The 16,972-nt window shown below is 43.2% G+C and overlaps 1 long non-coding RNA gene across 1 annotated transcript; it reads left to right on the top strand.

Moving 5' to 3' along the window:
• The first annotated feature begins 9,643 nt into the window (after positions 1–9,643).
• On the top strand, positions 9,644–14,571 carry LOC122902025. Its single transcript, XR_006383726.1, has 3 exons — positions 9,644–9,731; positions 10,091–10,158; positions 14,270–14,571. It is a non-coding gene; the product is annotated as an uncharacterized LOC122902025 (long non-coding RNA).
• Positions 14,572–16,972: the final 2,401 nt, after the last annotated feature.

Below are 16,972 nucleotides of genomic sequence, written 5' to 3'. Positions count from 1 at the left end.
GAATGCATGGGGGAGTTACAAAAGGCAGAGGCAGCCGAGTCCAATTTGGACAGTCAAAAAGTATCTCTGTAGAGGGTAAGGACTATCTGTCAATGTGAAATTATTGTACCGTCGGAGTCTGGGCACCAAGCAGAGAAACACTGAAAAAGGCAGCATGTTAGAAAGAAAGAAAGAGAGGGGCGGGGGAGGGAGGGAGGGGCACCTGGGTGGCTCAGTTGTTAAGTGTCTACCTTTGGCTCAGTCACGATCCCAGAGTCCTGGGATCCAACTGCGCATCAGGGTCCCTACTCAGTGGGAAGCCTGCTTCTCCTTCTCCCTCTCCCTCTGCCCCTGCTTGTGTTCCCTCTCTCACTGTTTCTCTCTGTCAAATAAATAAAATCTTTAAAAAAAGAGAGAGAGAGAAGAAAAGAAAGAAAGAAAAGAAAGAAGAAAGAAAAAGGCAACATGTTAGAATTAAAATGGCTGTAAGACACTTCTCCAATGAAGACATACAAATGGCTATCAGACACATGAAAAAATGTTCATCATCACTAGCCATCAGGGAGATTCAAATTAAAACCACATTGAGATACCACCTTATACCAGTTAGAATGGCCAAAATTAACAAGACAGGAAACAACATGTGTTGGAGAGGATGTAGAGAAAGGGGAACCCTGCTACACTGTTGGTGGGAATGCAAGTTGGTGCAGCTACTTTGGAGAACAGTGTGGAGATTCCTCAAGAAATTAAAAATAGAGCTTCCCTATGACCCTGCAATTGCACTACTGGGTATTTACCCCAAAGATACAGAGGTAGTGAAAAGAAGGGCCATATGTACCCCAATGTTTATAGCAGCAATGGCCATAGTCGCCAAACTGTGGAAAGAACCAAGATGCCCTTCAACGGATGAATGGATAAGGAAGATGTGGTCCATATACACTGTGGAATATTATGCCTCCATCAGAAAGGACGAATACCCAACTTATGTAGTAACATGGACAGGACTGGAAGAGATTATGCTGAGTGAAATCAGTCAAGCAGAGAGAGGTTTCACTTATTTGTGGAGCATAACAAATAGCATGGAGGACAAGGGGAGATGGAGAGGAGAAGGGAGTTGAGGGAAATTGGAAGGGGAGATGAAACATGAGAGACTATGGACTCTGAAAAACAACCTGAGGGTTTTGAAGGGGAAGGGGGTGGGAGGTTGGGGGAACCAGGTGGTGGGTATTAGAGAGGGCACGGATTGCATGGAGCACTGGGTGTGGTGCAAAAACAATGAATACTGTTATGCTGAAAAAAATAAATTTTTTTTAAAATGGCTGTAAGAATAAGAAGTCCAACAGAGAGACAATTAACAGTTGACCACAGTCCTCTCCTGAATCAGGAACTTAACCGATCATGGAAAGGATTTGTAGAACCTTAATTTGAGTATTCATAGCTTTTTTTTTTTTTTTAAGATTTTATTTATTTGAGGGGCACCTGGGTGGCTCAGTGGGTTAACCCTCTGCCTTCGGCTCAGGTCATGATCTCAGGGTCCTGGGATTGAGCCCCACATCAGGCTCTCTGCTCGGTGGGGAGCCTGCTTTCCGCCTCTGTGCCTACTTGTGATCTCTGTCTGTCAAATAAATAAATAAATAAAATCTTAAAAAAATAAGATTTTATTTATTTCACAGAGAGAGACAGCAGAAGCAGGGGGAGCAGCACAAGGAGAGGGAGAACCAGGCTCTGCTGAGCAAGGAGCCTGATGTGAGGCTCAATTTCAGGACCCTGGGATTATGACCTGGGATTATGACCTGAAAGCAGATGCTTAACCAACTGAGCCAACCAGGCGCCCCAGTATTCTCAGCTTTCCAGAACTTAATTTTATTTTATTTATTTTTAAAAAGATTTTATTTATTTATTTGACAGACAGAGATCACAAGCAGGCAGAGAAATAGGCAGAGAGAAGGGGGAAGCAGGCCCCTGCTGAGCAGAGAGCCTGATGCGGGACTCAATTCTAGGACACTGGGATCATGACCCAAGCCAAAGTTTCTTATCGAGATCAGATCGGCAGAGGTGCCTGGGTGGCTCAGTGGGTTAAGCCTCTGCCTTCTGCTCAGGTCATGATCTCAGGGTCCTAGGATTGAGCCCCACCTTGGACTCTCTGCTCAGTGGGGAGCCTGCTTCCCTCCCTCTCTGTCTGCTGCTCTGCCTACTTATGATAGCTCTGTCAAATAAATAAATAAAATAGAAAGCGGATCAACAATCCAAGACTTTGTCTCTTTAACAAAAAGAAAAGCAGAGTTGTAATCTTATACCAGTGTACTTTAAAAATCCATTTATTTCAAACTTAGTCCCAACCAGTTACGAAATTCCTTTCCAGTGATTTCCCTTTGCAAACCTTTACAACCTATTCATTCAAATTTTTAAATTAATTTTTTATTTTTTATTAACATATAATGTATTATTAGCCCCAGGGGTACAGGTCTGTGAATCTCCAGGTTTACACACTTCACAGCACTCACCATAGCACATGCCCTCCCCAATGTCCATAACCCAACAAGGAGAGGGAGAATCAGGCTCTCTGCTGAGCAAGGAGCCTGATGTGAGGCTCAATCCCAGGACCTCCCTCCCCCCAGCAACCCTCAGTTTGTTTTGTGAAATTTAGAGTCTCTTATGTTGGTCTCCCTCCGGATCCCATCCTGTTTGATTTTATTCATTCAAATTTTGACCGAAGCCTTTTTCCCTCCATCAGTCTTAATTACATTTAGCAGAAGAATTTTAACTCTTAGAAACCATAATCTCCAGTGAAAACTAAACAGTAACCGATTGTGAACTGCTACAACCAGAATTCTTTGAGATCTGAAATTTATGAAATTTATTTCTGATCTTTTAGATCTGAATTCATTTTTTATCTGAAACTGAAGAATACAGTTTACAATTTTTAAAAACATATTTTTCCATAGCACAATATTTTTTTTAAAGATTTTATTTATTTATTTGACAGAGAAAGAGAGAGATCGCGAGTAGGCAGAGAGGCAGAGAGAGAGAGAGGAGGAAGCAGGCTCCCTGCTGAGCAGAGAGGCTGACTGAGGGCTCGATCCCAGGACCCTGAGGTCAGGACCCAAGCTGAAGGCAGACTTAACTCACTGGGCCACCCAGGCACCCCCATAGTACAATCTTTTAATAAAGCACAAAGCATGTTTACCAACAGACTCAAGTATCTTTAGTTTCTTTGCAGTAAGAAGTCAAAAGCAGATAAACCTTCTGTTTGGTCATCAATCCTTCAGTGCCGTATTTTATCTGGGAAAGATTTAGATGTCCAATTGTTTGGAGTGGCGAAGTATGGAGCCAATGACCAAGAAAGAATTCTTGAGACGTCTTTGGTCAAAACAGTGGTTTTAGGGCGCCTGGGTGGCTCAGTCGGTTGAGCGACTGCCTTCAGCTCAGGTCATGATCCCGGAGTCCTGGGATCAAGTCCTGCATCAGGCTTCCAGCTTCATGGCGGGGGGTCTGCTTCTCCCTCTGATTTTCACCCTTCTCATGCTCTGTCTCACTCTCTCAAATAAATAAATAAATAAAATCTTAAAAAAAAAAAAAAGAACTTACTTAAAACAAAACAAAAACCCCAGTGGTTTTATTAAAGCATGGGAGAGGACCCATGGGCAGAAAGAGCTGCTGCATGGGGTTGTGAGGGGTGGCTGTTAATATAACTGCGAATTGGGGGAAGTAAAGAAAAGAGAGGTTTCAAAAAAGGATCATCCTATGTTAAAGAAGACCCACAGGATATCGGAGGCATTGCCATTTTCAAATTAAGGTAGTTTTTCCCTCTAGCAAGTCATTAACATGAAGACAGGAGCTTCCTGGAAGAATATCACCCATATCCCACCCAGGAAGGGGTTGGGGGAGGTTGCAGGACATCAGCTTGGGCTTTGTCCTCAGCTAGACTTCTGCTCCTTCATCAAGATCAAGAGCTTATTTGACCTTAGTAAACCCAGGTAGAATAAAAGTTTCATATTTAATTTTGATAGCTCTAAAGACATGTCTATCTTAAACCCAACCAACTTAAATTAGGTATCTTCCACGTGAGTCCACTTAGAAGTCCACTTTGTTCCCCATGGTCATTTTTACCCATGACACTGGTGGGGAAAACCGAAGCGAGTAATGTAGGTCCACTTGGGTGCTCTTTGCTCCTGGACGGCAAGGGGAGGAGCTAGTTATGCAGGCGGCGCCAAGGCGGTGCAGAAACAGTAGGGGGGGAGGGGAAGGCCGAAGAGGGGCGGGGCCTCCAGCCAGGGCTAGAGGTGGATAAAAACCCCAAGGACAGAGAAGAAGACTTCTAGTTCTAAAGCTCGCTCCCTGGGGCTGATGAAAGGACAGGTTTTCTTACCACTTAAGTAGAAACAGGCAGTCCATGAAGGGGCCACAAAAGACAGAGAACTTCCCCAAAGCAAAGGGAGTTTGGCAGCTGTGTGGGAATATTCCTTAAAGTCCCTTTCTTGAAATATTCTAACCAGAGACCATTGGTTCCAGTTATCATTCTGTTAACCCAGGAGATGAATGAGGGAAGAGCTCCCACATACAAGAGAAGTAACCTGGGTTTATTAGGGGCAACAGTGAGAGAGGCAGCATCCCCTTTCTTAGTGTTTCCTCCAGCAATCTGGGTTTATTTGGAGAATAAACTGCTGAATCAGTTCTCATCCCATATAGCAGGAGGGGGCTTACTAGCCTGGTGAGGGGCCAAACACTGGACTCATAAACACATTCTGCAAGAGGACCTTGTGTTGAGGGTCCTGATTTAGGGCCCTGAAGTCCTGGATCTAGGGTATCTCTTGTCCATTTGTCCTGTTTCCTACAGAAGAGATCCAGGGCCCTGAAGGCCTGGATCTAGGGTATCTCCTGTCCATTTGTCCTGTTTTCTACAGAAGAGATCTAACTGTATTGCAGTTTAATGTCCCATTAATGGGCCATTTTTCCTTGTCTCTGAAGGAGTACTGAGCCCATGCAGTGATTCAAAAGACTAGTCTTTCTTTCTTTCTTTCTTTCTTTCTTTCTTTCTTTTTTTTTTTTAAGATTTTGAAATCCAAATTGTTTCCAGTGGGTTAAAAGTGATCCCACGGGAAAGTCCTTGGAAACTGAAGATCCTATACTCCTAGAAAAGTAGTGAAGGTCCATTACCATGAAACTACCCCCAGATGCTGCCTATCTCCCTTGTGGCATCCCCACACAGGATATTTCCAAGTTTCTGGTGTCAAAGCAACCAGAGAAGTCCCTCAAATGAAATCAATATGATCACCATCCCGCCCCGTAGGAGGGATGCTGGCAACCCCTTCTTCCACAATGCATTCTAGACTACAAATGGGTGCCTGTGGATGAACCAAAATACTGTGCCAGGCTGTGAAGAGCCTACCATTTTTGACCCACGGGAAACACTAGAAAAGTTTTACAATGGGAAATTACCAAATTTTGTGATTTGGGTAGTTAGTATGGGACACAAATAGAAAACAGTTGCATCACATACTGGTTTTGGCCAGCTCCCCATGGAGTTCCTGTAGCCAGAAGTGGCTAGACCAGGGATGTGAAGGGGATTGCGTTAGATCAATCAGGAGGAAACTTCACACGGGAGTCTTAAGATTGTCAGCCGTTCTGGTGACTTCGGTGGCAGTCCTGTGCCCAAGACAGACAACTTTGCATAAGGACAGGAATAAAGGGAGCGCATCAAGTTTCTGGGTCTTATTACCATTCTGGCCAGAGTTCTATCTTCCAGCCAAAATGATGAAGTTTTAGAATATAAGTGAGTTTTGGTGGGGTGGGCTCTGGAGCTGATGACCAAGAAAGAATTCTTGAGACATCTTTGGTGCAAAATGGTGGCTTATTAAAGCATGGGGACAGGACCTATGGGCAGAAAAAGCTTCTGCTTGGGGACTGTGAGGAGTGGTCCATCATATACTTGCAAGATGGAGGGGTCAGGAATAGAGTAAGTCTCTAAGGAATTTTGGAAGCAAGGTTTCCAGGACCTTGAGGGGCTAGCTGTTGTTGTGAAAAGGTCATTTATTACTGTCTAATAAGACCTTAGTTATGAGACCCTTCAGATATATATAGGTGGGCCGTATGCTTGGTGATGATTGCCAACACATATCTTGGAGGATTTAGAGATAAAGGATGTTTCCAAAGGAATTTTTATATGTTAAAGTAGACCCACAGGATCCTGGTTGTGGGGTGGTGGTGGGGGGGGTGTTCAGGCTAGGATTGCCTTTTGCCCTTAGCAAAGTGTTAAGGTGAAAGCAGTTGAGTCTATGTCCCTCTGCCTGTTTCAAGGGCTTGTCAGTGGGTAAGGAAATTTAGTAACTTTTCTTCTGCCTCTGTTTCCCATATCAAAAAGGCAGGCTTTCTGGGTGCCTGGGTGGCTCAGTGGGTTAAAGCCTCTGCCTTCGGTTCAGGTCATGACCCCGGAGTCCTGGGATGGAGCCCCTCATTGAGCTCTCTGCTCAGCAGGGAGCCTGCTTCCCTTCCTCTCTATCTGCCTGCCTCTCTGCCTACTTGTGATCTCTGCCTGTCAAATAAATAAAATTTAAAAAAAAAAAAAAAAAGCAGCTTTCTCCTTCCTGTAGAGTAGCCACGAACTAGAGGGTTGCAGCCTGAGCAATTGTCCTGAAAGTGGTCTGATAAGACTACTCCTTGAAAAGGCCCTGAAATGAAAGTAAATGGAAGTAAAGGAAAAGATGAAAAAGTACTCACCAAGTCTATACCAAGGATGTGAGTCCAGCCCTGGAGAAGACGCTGGATGCACTTTGGGACACCGAAATGATATGAGATATTGGGGTCCAGAAGCAAACAATCAAGAAAGAATTCTTGAGACATCTTCAGTGCAAAAAAAGTAGTTTTATTAAAGCACAGGGACAGGACCTGTGGGTAGAACAAGCTGCACTGGGGTCGTGATGAGCAATTGATTCTGTACTTTTAAGTTGGGAGAGGCAGAGAGAAAAGAAGTTTCCAAAGGGATTTTCGTAAGTGAAAGACTTACAGGATCCTGGAGGTCTGGCTGTTGTCAAGCTAAGTTTGCTTTTTGCCGGTAGGCCATAGGACGTCACAGCATAAAAATTGAATCTTAATGTGTGCAAATTAACAACAACAAGACAAGAATCTTTTAGGCATCTGGGGAATCCCAGAATGGAATGCAGAATGTGACAAACCAATCTTAACAGTTTTACAAATGTATGAAATAACCTTGCTAAAGTGGATGGGAGGAAAAGGTGATGAGGCAGGTAATCTGTCAAAAATCAGGGGTGTCTGGGTGGCTCAGTGGGTTAAAGCTTCTGCCTTTGGCTTGGGTCATGATCCCAGAGTCGTATCTCTGCTCAGTGGGGAGCCTGCTTCCTCCTCTCGCTCTCTCTGCCTGCCTCTCTGCCTACTTGTGATCTCTATCAAATAAATAAAAATCTTTGGGAAAAAAAATCAATTGACCATACATGTGAGTTTATCTGTGGTCTCTCGGTTCTGTCCCACTCGTCTGTATATATAATCCTTATGCCAATTATGCCAAACTGATGAGAGAGCTGAAGGCAAGCTGAGGACAAAGCACAAACTGACACCCAGCACACCACACCCACACACACACACACAGCCCCAGGCGGGATCTGTGTGAGGTTCCTCTGGCATTCCTGGCTGCCCTTAAACTAAGAGAAGGATAAACAAATGGTTAACCTATATAGATCACAATCCCGCAAGACAGGGATTGTGTCTTGTGTAAACCGAGGGAGACTCAGTTTACAAATGTCATAGTGATTTATAAGGTAAAAGCATCAATAACCTAACTTTCAGAGGGGAACTCCCAACTATCTATTAAGATAGTTAGTGCTTTACTAGGAGGAAAAACAACCCTAACTTGACAATGGCCAGGCTTCCAGTATCTTATAGGTCCTCTTTAGCATAGGAAAGTTCTTTTGAAGACCTTCCTTTCTCCTTACCTCCCCCAACTCCCAAGGATATAATCAGTCACTCCTCACAGACTGGATGCAGCAGCGCTTTCTACTCATGGGTCCTGTCCCTGTGCTTTAATAAAATCATCTTTTTGCACCAAAGACGTCTCAAGAATTCTTTCTTGGTCATTGGTTCTGGACCTCACCTACATTCCAAAAACTACATTAAAACAATTAAAAAGAAAAATTCTCTATGGGGGCACCTGGGTGGCACAGTGGGTTAAGCCTCTGCCTTTGGTGCAAGTCATGGTCTTAGGGTCCTCGGATGGAGCCCCGCATCACATCGGGCTCACTCCTCCTCGGGGAGCCTGCTTCCTCCTCTCTCTCTGCCTGCCCCTCTGCCTACTTGTGATCTCTGTCTGTCAGATAAATAAATAAAATCTTAAAAAAATGAAAAAAGAAAGGAAAAAGAAAAATCTCTGCTTATTGGAGATTGAATGGAAAGAATCCTAGGTACTTGCCCTAATCTGATGGAATGTAAATACATCGTTCCAAGAACTGGATAAGCCCCGGCCCATGATGTTTGGGATGTCTGGGCATTATCCCTTTTGAAATACATGGGGAGATAGCACTCTAGTTTTCCTGGAACCTTGGGAGCTTAAACCGGGAGCCTAGTTGGACTGTATCCATTTGGCCCTCTCAAGGAAATAAGAGTTTTATTTTACTTTTGGATAAGACCAATTAACTAGACAAATGGCTACGGACTGGAGTCTTCTGGAGTCTGAAAGTTATATGTTTTTAGGGGAAGTGAAAGCAAGTATTGCCTATCTTTATATCATATACGTTTCCACATCTCGGGAGACTAGGGTTTTTTCTTTCTTTATTTTCCTTCCTTTATCCTTCCCTCCCTTCCTCCCTCTTTCTTTCTTCTTTCCTTCCTCCCTCCCTTCCTTCCTTTTTATTTTGTTTTTTCTTTCTTTCTTTCTCTTTTCTCTCTCTCACTTTCTTTTTTTAAAGATTTTATTTATTTGACAGAGAGAGACACAGCAAGAGAGGGAACACAAGCAGAGGGAGAGAGAGAGAGGGAGAAGCAGACTTCCCAACAAGCAGGGAGCCTGATACGGGGCTTGATCCTAGGACCGTGGGATCATGACCCCAGCCGAAGGCAGACACTAAACCAAGTGAACCAGGAGCCCCTTTCTTTCTTTATCTTTCAGAGAGAGAGAGAGCTCCTGGTGGGGGTTGGGGGACAGAGGAAGAGAGACACATCTTAAGCAGGCTCCACTCCCTGCACAGAGCCCAACATGGGGCTCAATCCCACGGTCCTGAGATGACTACCTGAGCTGAAATCAACAGTCAGATGCTTAACCAACTAAGCCACTCAGTTGCCCAAGACTAGGGTTTCCTACAGAAGCACCAAAGCATCCATGGGAGTTTTATTCCCTTACACAATGTTTTCTTTTTCTTCTGGCTTCTTTCATTTAATATTATGTTTATGAAATTCATCTTTATTTTTATGCAAATATCCATTCTCATTGCTGTACAGAATATGCCATACTTTATCCATTTTATTTTTGGTGGAGATTAGATAGTCCAAAAGTTCACCAACTGTGAAGATAGGGAAGAGTGCACACTTCTGACACCAGTGACAAGTTCATGGGTTGCTAAGTTCATCTTCAGGCTTAATAATTCACTAGAAGGACTTTAAGAACTCAGTGAAAGCTGTTATAACTTTTACAATTTATTACAGATGCAGATTAAAATCAACCAAAGGAAGAAATACATAGGGCAGAGCCTGGGAAAGTACCAACTGGGGAGCTTCCAATCATCCTCTCTCTGTGGACTCAAGAGACTGTTAGTACATGGATTGTGATGGCTGGATTAAATTCTCCCCCATACTAATTCTCTTTTACTCTCTACTAGATTGTACACTCTGTTTCTGTTCTTTTAAGGATCATCACCAAATTTTAGTTTACACACTTAGCAAATCCTAAAGTTAATCATTATTTTGTTTTCCTCAGGAACAACACAAGGATCTTAGTACACTCTAACTCCAATCTGAACCCTCTAGACTTAGGCACAATTGTTGTACTTCATTTTTATCTTGAATTATGCCCTTTATATTAGACATAATTGGTATTGTTCTATGCAGCCAGTACTTGTTTACATTTATCCTCAAGCTTGACATTTTCTTGGTTTCCATTCTTTCTTAGATCTTAGACGTTCCTTCTGGAATCATTTCCCTTCTTCTGAATTGTATTAATAAGGTTCTCTGTTGCAGGTAAGCTCTTGGTTTTTGGTTCTCTCTCTCTCTCTCTCTCTTTTTTTTTTTTTTTTTAAGATTTTTAAATTTATTTGACAGAGAGAAAGCCAGCAAGAACAGGAACACAAGCAGGGGGAGTGGGAGAGGGAGAAGCAGGCTTCTCACCCAGCAGGGAGCCCGTTGATCTCAGGACCTTGGGATCATGACCTGAGCCTAAGGCAGACACTTAATGACGGAGCCACCCAGGCACCCCGGTTTTTGGTTGTCTTAATATGTCTTCATTTTACATAATTTTTGAGTGATAGATTCACTGGGTATAGAATTCTAGGTGGCTAGTATAGTCTCTTAACACAATGAGATATTATTAATCTAATGTGTTCTGGCTTCCATTGTTACTATTGAGAAGTTATCTGATGGTAGAATTGTTTCTTTGTAGAAAATGTGTCTTTTTCTAGCCTTTTTTAGGATACTCTTTTTATCTTTGATGTTTTTCTTTTCTTTTTTTTTTAATCTTTGAAGTTTTTCATTTCATTATAATGTATCTAAGTTTGGGCTTGTTTTTATTTATCTGGCTTAAGTTTCAAGCCAGAAGGTATTCCTCATTCTGAGGATTTGTATCTTTCCTCAATTCTGAATTCTCAGCCATTATCTTTTCAAACATTGCTTCTTCTTTATTCTCACCATTTCCTTCCATGTAGTTTCCGTTAGACTTATGTTGACCATCTTACTCTGTTATACATGCCTTTTAATTGCTCAGATTTTTTGAAACATTTTAATTTATTTAATGTGAAAAGATAAGCATAAAATTAATATGGATGCACTGACTGAAATAGTATTGAAGTCAACTAACTATAGTATTTGATAAACTATCAAAAATTATACTAAAATTTTTTAAATTTTTATTTATTTGTTATTTATTTATTTATTTAATTTATTTGAGAGAGCACAAGCAGAGGGAGAACCAGACTCATTGCTGAGTGAGAAGCCCAATGCAGGACTTGATCCTAGAATCCTGGGATCATGACCTGAGTCGAAAGCAGATGCTTAACGGACTGACCCAGCCAGGTGCTCAAATGTTATTTTATTTTTTATTTTTTAATTATTTTTTTAAAAAGATCTTATTTATTTGACAGAGAAAGAGATCACTAGTAGGCAGAAAGGCAGGCGGAAGGTGGGGGAAGCAGGCTCCCCGCTGAGCAGAGAGCCTGATGTGGGGCTCAATCCCAGGACCCTGAGATCATGACCTGAGCCAAAGGCAGAGGCTTAACCCACTGAGCCACACAGGCGGCCCTAGGCACTCAAATTTAGTTTCTAAGGACAGTTGGAGCACCTAGGTAGTTCAGTCAAACAACTGCTTTTGGCTCAGGTCATGATCCAGGGTCCTGGGATTGAGCCCCATGGGGCTCCCTGCTCAGTGGGGAGTCTGTTTCTCCCTCTCCGCCTCCCTCCGTCCCTCCCTACTGCTCATTTTCTCTCTCTCAAATAAATAAATAGAATCTTTTTTTCTTAAAAGGATTTTATTTATTTATTTGTCAGAGAGAGAGAGCAGAAGCACGGAGAGCGGCAGGCAGAACAGGCAGAGCAGGCAGAGGGAGAAGCAGGCTCCCTGCTGAGCAAGAAGCCCTATGTGGGACTCGTGGGACTCCTTCCCAGGACCCTGGGATCATGACCTGAGCCGAAGGCAGACATGCAACCAACTGAGCCACCCAGGCGTCCCTAAATAAATAAATATTTTCTTCTAAGGTTTTATCTATTTATTTGACAGAGATCACAAGTAGGCAGAGAGGCAGGCAGAGAGAGAGAGAGGGAGAAGCAGGCTCCTCACCAAGCAGAGAGCCTGATTTGGGGCTGGATCCCAGGACCCTGAGATCATGACACTGAGCCACCCAGGCGCCCCCCTAAATAAATAAATTCTTAAATAAAAATATGGACAATTAGGGGTTCCTGGGTGGCTCAGTGGGTTAAGGCCTCTGCCTTCGGCTCGGGTTATGATCTCGGGGTCCTGGGATCAAGCCCCGAGTTGGGCTCTCTGCTGGGCAGGAAGCCTGCCTCTCTGCCTACTTGTGATCTCTGTCTGTCAAATAAATGAAAATCTTAAAGAAAAAAAAATACGGACAATTAAAATCACTGAGTCCTTGTGAAATTGGTCAAACAACATCACTCTTTTTTTTTAACCTAGTCTCCCAAAAGATCCCCACCCTCCATAAGTTGCATAAAATCAGTAGAGCCTCCAGAATGATGAGGTCATCATCTTAAGGAAACTCCTCCCTTTTAAAAAAATATTTTTTTGGAAAGATTTAATTTTACATAAAAATTGAGTAGATGGGGCACCTGTGTAGCACCGTAGGTTAAGCGACCTGCTCTTGGTTCTGGGTCAGGTCATGATCTCAGGGTAGTGACATCAAGCCCCATATTGGGCTCTGTGTGGAGTCTGCTGGGGATTCTTTCTTCCTCTCTCTCTGCCACTCCCGCTGTACCTTCTCACATTCTCTCTCTAACATAAATAAATACATCTTTTTTTAAGAAAATTGAGTGTCTAGGGTGCCTGGATGGCTCAGTGTGTTAAACCTCTGCCTTCAGCTCAGGTCGTGATCTCAGAGACCTGGGATCAAACCCCACATTGGGCTCTCTGCTCAGCGGACAGCCTGCTTCTCCTTCTCTCTCTCTGCCTGCCTCTCTGCCTACTTGTGATGTCTGTCTCTCTCTCTCTCTGTGTCAAATAAATAAATAAAATATTTTAAAAAATTGAGTATCTAGCACAGATACTTCCCATATACTCCATGGTCAGTTTCTCTTATTAACATCTAACATTAATATGGTACATGTATTACAAGTAATGAGCCAATATCAATACTTTATTGTTAACTAAAGTCCATATATTACTCGGATTTTCTTCTCTTTTAACCTAATCTTCTTCTTCTTCCTCCTCTTCTTTCCCTTTCCCCTTACCCCTCACCCCTCGCCCCTCCTCCCTTTTCCTGTTCCAGGATACCCTGTTACTTGTAGTTGTCTTGTCTCCTAAGACTCCTCTTGGCTGTGGTAATTTCTCAGACCTTCCTTGTTTTTGAAGACCTTGGCAGTGTTGAGGAGTGATGGTCAGGTATTTTGTAGAATATGCCTACTTTGGAGTTTGGAGTTTTTTTCATGATTAAATTGCGGATGGCCGGGGGACGACCCCAGAGGAAAAGTGCCATTTTTATCACATCATATCAAGGGTATGTTCTACCAATATGATCTATCACTGTTAATGTTGTCTTTGACCATTTGGCTGAGGCGGTTTTGGCTGAGGAAGTTGCTCTTTCTCCCACCCCCTTTCCATGTTTTACTCTTTGGAAGGAAGTCCCATACTTAGGGAGTGCTTCCCCTCCCTAACTTAGAAAGTTATGCTTCCCCTCCATGAGGACAGAGTATCTACACACATTATTTGGGATTCTTCTGCAAAGAATATTTGACTATTTATCTTGGTCTGTTCGGGCAACTATCACGAAACAGTATAGACTAGGTGGCTTGTAAACAACAGAAATTTATGTCCCACAATTCTGGAAGCTGGAAGGTCCCTGACCAAGTGCCAGCATATTTGGTATCTGGTGAGGACCTGCTTTCTGGTTTATAGATAGTTGTCTTTTCACTGTGTTCTCACGTGGGTGAAGGAGTAAGGGGCTCCCTGGCATCTTTTTCATAAGGGGACTAATCCCATTTATGAGGGCTGCTAATCACCCCTCAAAGGCCCCACTTCCAAATATCATTTGGGGATTAAGTTTCAATACAGAATTTTGAGGAGACATAAACATTCAGTCTATGGCACCACTTATTTTTTTTTATTCAATCATTTATTTACATCAGTATGAACTCAATAATACTGTTTTTCTTCGGGTTATATATATTTTAAAAGATTTTATTTATTTATTTGACAGAGATCACAAGTAGGCAGAGAGGCAGGCAGAGAGAGAGAGAGAGAGAGAGAAGCCGGCTCCCCACCAAGCAAAGAGTCCAATGTTGGGCTAGATCCCAGGATCCTGGGATCATGACCTGAGCCAAAGGCAGAGGCTCTAACCCACGGAGCCCCCCAGGTGCCCCTCTTTGGGTTATATTCTAATACTTCTTTATTTTATTGCTCAAATTGTTTTAGCTTTGGCCATTGTTGGGTTGGCGCCTCCGGGAATGCAGGAGGAACAATAAAAATGGCTGCAGGGCGGTCATCTTCCAGGTCTCCCTCTTCCTTAACCCATGACTCTCCCACCCGAAGGACGAAGGAGTCTGCCGAGGACACGTCACCATAAGTAAACCAACACCTATGCAGGAAACAGGAACATCAGGACTGAATACCTTACCTAATATGGCTGTGAACCTATCTTAACCCAAATAAAAGACCCACTCGACCCCCTCCCCGGCGTGACTTCCCCGACTCTCCTCTCCCCAGTCGCGGAACCTCGCCAGAGGGCCCCTTTAATAAACCTTGCCTTGCGCCTATCTCGCCTGGTGTCATGTGTATCTCGCCTGTAAAACCTTACATCCAGTAGGGTCTTCTTTTTGTTGGCTTCCATATCCCTTTGGCATATACATCAGTGTGCGTGTGTGTGTATGAGTGTGTATGTGCACTCATATACACACTTTTTACTTTCTGGCGCTAATAAGGTGTTCCAGGTTCACCCTGTATATTTCTTGCCTCAGTCCTAGAATCAGTCATTTTTCTAGGAAGCCCTAGTCTCTCTTGCGGAGGGTGGTATAAACCAAAATCCGGGCACTAGGTAATCTTATTGCTACTATGGTGTCTTTGCTTCTAGCTGACATCAAAAAATGTGTGTACACTGTTAACCTTCAAAGTGCCTATTATCTTACCAGCAAAGGATGGGTTTATTTGGTGGGGCACATGGGTGGCTCAGTAAGTTGAGCGTCTGCCTTCAGCTTAGGTCTTGATCCCCAGGTCCTGGGATGAAGTCCCACATCCTGTCCGTGCTCAGCGGGGAGCCTGCTTCTCCCTCTGCCTGCCATTCCCCCCACTTGTGCGCTCTCCCTAATTCTCTTTCTGACAAATACATAAACAAAATCTTAAGGAAAAAAAAAGTTTATTTGGGAATAGCTGGGATCTGCAATGCAGGAGAGGCAAACTACAGCAAGCCCACAGGGGAGCCAGGAAAACAAATGAGAGGGATTTTTTTTTTTTTAAAGATTTTATTTATGTATTAGAGAGATCACAAGTAGGCAGAGAGGCGGGGAGAAGCACGTTCCCTGCTGAACAAAAGCCCGATGCAGGGTTTGACCCCTGGGCTCCATCCTAGGGATCATGCCCATGCCCATGCCCTGAGGCGAAGGCAGAGCCCTAACCCACTGAACCACCCAGGGGCCCCAAGAGCAGGATACTTTTTTATAAAGAAAAGGGGGCTTCGGACGACCTGTTGTAAACAAATAGTTCATTGGAGTAGACTGGGAGTGTTAAGTATAGTGGCTTCTCATTGGCTGAGCTGTGACTGTTTCTCATTGGCTAGGTGGTTGCCAGGGCAGGAGGAAATCTTCCTTCCTCCTGGTGGGAGAGTATAGTATCCACATACAAGTTCTTCTTGTTGGGTCTGCAACTGAGGACAAGTGGTAGGCATGAGTGCTCCTCCTGCTGGCCTCTCCACGCCATTGTAAATAAGGTTTCCTTCTACTAATTTTTACAATACTGTTCTGTTGTATACACACATTATCTGTGAATCATTCAATCATTTATTTATATCACTATGTCACTACCTTTGTCTACATTAAGCTAAACATTAGTTCATAGTGATGTCTCCAGCTCTAATCCATTATCAATGAATCATTCTAGCTTCCCCTTGCTTATCTGTAAATTCCCATTTCAGCTGTGAGAAACTTGCCTTCCATAATCTACCATCCATTTACTTAATTGTTCAACTCCAGCACACATGTCTAGTAGTATCAGCATTAACTCATACCTTCATGATATACAATTTTGAGAACAGTGCTTACGTGCAAATCCTTTTGCCATTATCCTTTTTTTCAAGGTTTTATTTATTTGACAGAGAGAGAGAGCACACAAGGGGTGGAGCAGCAGGCAGAGGGAGAAGCAGGCTCCTCAGTGAGCAGGGAGCCCAACATGGAGCTCAATCCCAGGACTATGGTGTTGTGACCTGAGCCCAAGGCAGATGGTTAACTGACTGAGCCACCCAGGCACCCTCTTTTGCCATTATCATCCAGATCCCACTCATTTTCAAATTTTTTTAGGTAAACATCCTTTCCCCCACCCGTTTGGTTGTTTTTATATATTAGTAATACATATTAGGTTGCTTGTCACATTCTGGATTCTATCCTGGGATTTCATCAATGATTTTTATAAAATTTGCATGCATTAAATTCACTCTGTGTATTGTAAGGTTCTATAAGTCTCAACAAATACATAGTATTATGTATCCACCATATAACTATAATACAGAATAGTTTTACGATGCTAAAAAAATGTCCCCTGTTGGGACACATGGTTGGCCCAGTTGTTAAGCATCTGCCTTTGGCTCAGGTCATGATTCCGGGATCCTGGGATCGAGCCCCCCACTGGGCTCCCTGCTCTGTGGGGAGCCTAGTTCTCCCTCTCCCACTCCCACTGCTTGTGTTCCCTGTCTCATTGTATCTCTCTCTCTCTGTCGAATAGATAAATAGATAAAACTTTAAAAAAAATGTTCTCTGTTCTTGTTGATTGATTCAACACTCTTACCCCAGCCACTTCCCCCCTACCTCTGGCAACTACTGATCTTACTATCTCTATCATTTTGTCTTTTCCAGAATATTGTATAATTACAATCATATAGAGGCACCTGGGTGGCTTAGCTGGTTAAGTGTC

The sequence above is a fragment of the Neovison vison genome, chromosome 3, assembly GCF_020171115.1.
Source record: "Neovison vison isolate M4711 chromosome 3, ASM_NN_V1, whole genome shotgun sequence".
Classification (NCBI taxonomy): domain Eukaryota; kingdom Metazoa; phylum Chordata; class Mammalia; order Carnivora; family Mustelidae; genus Neogale; species Neogale vison.
This window is presented reverse-complemented; position numbering and strand designations above follow the sequence as displayed.